Source organism: Gopherus flavomarginatus, chromosome 2 (assembly GCF_025201925.1).
Source record: "Gopherus flavomarginatus isolate rGopFla2 chromosome 2, rGopFla2.mat.asm, whole genome shotgun sequence".
Classification (NCBI taxonomy): domain Eukaryota; kingdom Metazoa; phylum Chordata; order Testudines; family Testudinidae; genus Gopherus; species Gopherus flavomarginatus.
Window position 1 is genome coordinate 282,258,189 of NC_066618.1, and position 4,404 is coordinate 282,262,592.

The window sequence follows — 4,404 nt, forward strand, 5'->3', positions numbered from 1 at the left end:
TTCACTCCCCTCTCCCTACCCCAGTGGAATACAAGAGAAGTCCCACATGGTTCTAATTGGCACATGACTCGTCAAAGCCAGCTGAGATGAAGATTTCAGAATGCCTCTTGGAATTTCAGTGTTTTGGCAGTTTGTGCTATCATTGTTCTTTTTTTATTCCTATGTATTAAGAGCATGTTATCAGCGCTTAATAATAATAATAATAATAATAGGATCTCTTTCCAATTAAAATTATTCTTTTTGGGGGGAGAGGGTTGGTTTAACATATGGCGAGAAGTGCTTTGTCAAGGCTGCATGCAGTGCCATGTGATAAAGATATATATGTGCATATATATACAGAGATAAAGCTTGCTTCCATATATTTCATAGCTTTATTAAGTACAAATTCTGGCAAACCCAAATGGATGCTAACCCTCTGTTACACACAGGCCTGAAGCTTGCTTTCTCTCTCCATTACCTGCTGAAGTCAGTCAACATTGGATCAGAACCTTTCAGAGGGAATAAATGATGAATATTAGGAAAGGTTTTGTAACTGAAATTGTTGGCCTAGTTTAAACACAGAAGTTGCCCTGGATTAACCCAAGAATTGTCTACATTTGAAAGTTTTACCAGTTGTACTGGTAAAATCCCTCATGTGGATACTCCTTTTTTTTTCTTTCTTTTTTCCCCCTGCTATAAGAATAGCTCACCCCCGCCCCACTACTTTAGCTTAAGCCCCTTTCTAAGGCTATGTCTGCACTGCCCACGTTATAGCGTGGCCATGGCAGCACTGCCGCAGACGTGGATAGTGTAGACACGCTTTATCGCTGGGTTGTCCCCAATAAAACTTTGAAGTGTAGACTGGGGCTAAGTGACAGTAACAAGGGTAAATTGTTAAATAACAAGAAAGTGAAACTGAGCTGTGCTTCCTGTTTCAGCTGTGGTGGTTGTAATGAGTCACAAGCACTGCCCCCTTTAAATGGCCACAAGCAGCACAAGGCTCAGTTAGCTCTGGTCTACACTCAGGGTGGGGGGGAGGAAATCTATCTAAGTGACGCAACTTCAGCTACGTTGTACTTAGATCGAGTTACTGAGGTGTCTTCACCGTGGTGAGTCGATGGCTGCTGGTCCCCCGTCGACTCTGCCTGTGCCTCACGGCGCTGGAGTACAGGAGTCGATGGGAGAGCGCTTGGGGGCTCAATTTATCGCATCTAGACTAGACACGATAAATGGATCCCCACTGGATCAATCGCTACCTGCCATTCTGGCGGGTAGTGTAGACATACCCTGAGTGTCCACGGAGGATGTCTCTGCATTCATGCCTAACTCTTTTACTGGCGCATCCTGGGAAATGTGCGGCTACCCTATCCTGCCTCAGCTAGCGATGTGTCTGAGGGGCAGTGCGAACTGCTGGACTGAGAGGTGGGAGGGAGTTGACCAAATGGATTACACAAACCTGGTGAGGGGGTCCTGTCCACACGGCCAAGAGCACACGCAGTGTGCCGAACTGGTTTCAGAGAGACAACCAGGAGCTGACTTCAGCTTCTGGCAGAGTCTAAACATTTAGTGGACCAGGGCTGGTGAGTTTTAACCATCATATGTGCAGGCAAAAAAACCCCAACCAGTTGAGAGCCATCCATGCTACTAGCTGGTTACAACTGGGTGGAAAGTTGTAGTGTAGACTGGGCCTTCAAGGTCCGATTGTCATGTTTCTATAGCACCTGGCACACTGGGGTCCTGCTCCATGATTAGGGCTCTGAGGTGCTAAAATAATAAAAATAACTGTGTAAAATAAATCTGAAGACCTGAAAGAAATGCAGGCTGGTGTAGGTCTCTCATAAGCTAGAATGGAGGATAAAAATGGACAGGTTAACTGCTGCCCTCCTTGTCTCCGCGTATCCTGCAGCTAGCACTGCACTTGTTGGCTTGCTTTCAGTGGTGTCACAGTAAGCTTTTGCTGACTCTGGCCATGGCTACACTAGAGAGTTGCAGCGCTGGTGAGGGGGTTACAGCGCTGCAACTTAGGATGTGGCCACACTTGCAAAGCACGGCCAGCGCTGCAACTCCCTGGTTGCAGCGCTGGCTGTACACCCAGTCGAGCCTCGGGTGTAGCGATTCCAGCGCTGGTGATCCAGCGCTGGTCAGCAAGTGTGGACCCCACCAGCGCTTTTATTGACCTCCGGGGTATAAGGAGGTATCCCAGAATTCCTGTCCACAGCAAACTGGAAGAAAGGGAGAGCTCGAAGTTCAGCCAAACTGCTTATTTAAAAAACAAACACAGCTCCTGTTTGCTGAGCGAGCGGAGGCAGGCAGGGGAATTACTTTGGAATGTTCACAGCTGTTTGCTTGAAGAGAGAAACAGCACGCTCACACGGCAGAGGGGGAGGGGGAAGTCCATGGTCTGATGGCTATTTAGGAGTACATGATTTGCATTTAGTGAATGAGAGAGGGGTGGGGGAAGGGGTCAGAACTTTTAAAATGATTGAAGGTAGGCACTGTGTGTCTTCCAGTCCTTAAAACTTGCAAGGCAGGGAGCTGAGAACAGTGTCAACTCCAAAAATCCATTCTCTCTGTCTCCTCCACGCTCCCTGTCACATTCCACCCCACCCCCCTCTTTTGAAAAGCACGTTGCAGCCACTTGAATGCTGGGATAGCTGCCCACAATGCACCACTCCCAACAGCGCTGCAAATGCTGCAAATGTGGCCACACTGCAGCGCTGGTAGCTGTCAGTGTGGCCACACTGCAACACTGGCCCTACACAGCTGTAACTACCAGCGCTGCAGAACTGTAAGTGTAGCCATGGCCTCTCTTACTGGTGCTAAAATAAACAACATGATTGATTTGCTTCTGAGAGACACAGACACCAGTCAGACTTGCATTAAGGCTTTTCATTTACACCACTCTATTGCATTGTAGAAACTGGTACAGACTCTTGGCCCATTCATTGCTCTTGTCTCAGGGCCAAATAGTGCTGCCCTTGCAAGGGGCATAGAAGGCACCAGAAGCAGCTGGAACCTGTGTGGTTTTGCTTTTTGTGTGGGGGAGTGTGAATGGGCAGAATGGTTTGTCCTGTTGGGATCCTGGAAGTGTGCAGGCGGAAGCCTTAGGGGAGGAGCCACAAAGTTCGGGATCTCAGTTAATTATGGGGGACAACTAAAGATATAACAGGGACAGGAGTGAGGTCACAGGGCTAAATGAAGGGAACCTGATGAGGACATCGAGCAGAGAACCCTGGACAGCACCCACTGCTCCTCGAAGGTGTCAAGGGAGCCACCGGACACCACCCAGAGGAACTCTGCCCAGATGCGTGAATGGCTGGAGGATTGGAAATAGGCCCCGCAGTTGCAGGAAACCCTGTCAGCCAACCTTGTTCCGGGCATCCATATCTTCCTCCATATGCTGCAGAGCACAACCCCTTGGGGGCCCACTGTGTCTTGGCATGGAGGGTAATTTGGGGGAGTGGCTGTGCCACTGGCTTCATGGCTGTGAAACTCCCATCCAGTGTTCCCTGTTCGGGGTGCAGTGGTCATGGAGTGACTCCAGTGCTGCTTTGTGACCTGTACGACAGCCTGGCAGCTGATTTCCTTGGGCTGTGCACTGGTTTAGTGCTTAAAGATATTGCCAGGAGGTGGAAGCTCCTCTTGAGAATGTCTATTAGAACCCATTCCTCCCGGATCATTCACAGAGGTTTCCAAACAGCTGGCTGGCACAGGCTCTTTGGATGAAGTCCTGGGCCCAGTGAAGTCAGTGGCAAAACTGTCAGGGTCACGATTGCATCCTTTGTTTCCAATGAAGAGAAACAGAAGGGAAGGGGGCAAAGAGGTGACTAGCAAAAGTGTGAAATGCGTCTCAAGCTAAAGAGAGCTACAAATCTAAGGGTATGTCTACATCTACAATTTTGCAGCGCTGGTTGTTACAGCTGTATTAGTACAGCTGTATAGGGCCAGCGCTGCAGAGTGGCCACACTTACAGCAACCAGCGCTGCAAGTGGTGTTAGATGTGGCCACACTGCAGCGCTGTTGGGCGGCTTCAAGGGGGGTTCGGGGAACGCGAGAGCAAACCGGGGAAGGAGACCAGCTTCCCCGTGGTTTGCTCTCGCGTTCCCCGAACCCCCCTGCAAACCGCAGGGAAGGAGACCTGCTTGCACGGGGGTTCGGGGAACGCGAGAGCAAACCGCAGGGAAGGAGACCAGCTTCCCCGCGGTTTTCTCTCGCGGTCCCCGAACCCCCCTGCAAACCGCAGGGAAGGAGACCTGCTTGCTCGGGGGTTCGGGGAACGCGAGAGCAAACCGCAGGGAAGGAGAACTGCTTGCTCGGGGGTTCGGGGAACGCGAGAGCAAACCGCAGGGAAGGAGACCTGCTTGCACGGGGGGTTCGGGGAACGCGAGAGCAAACCGGGGAAGGAGACCAGCTTCCCCGCGGTTT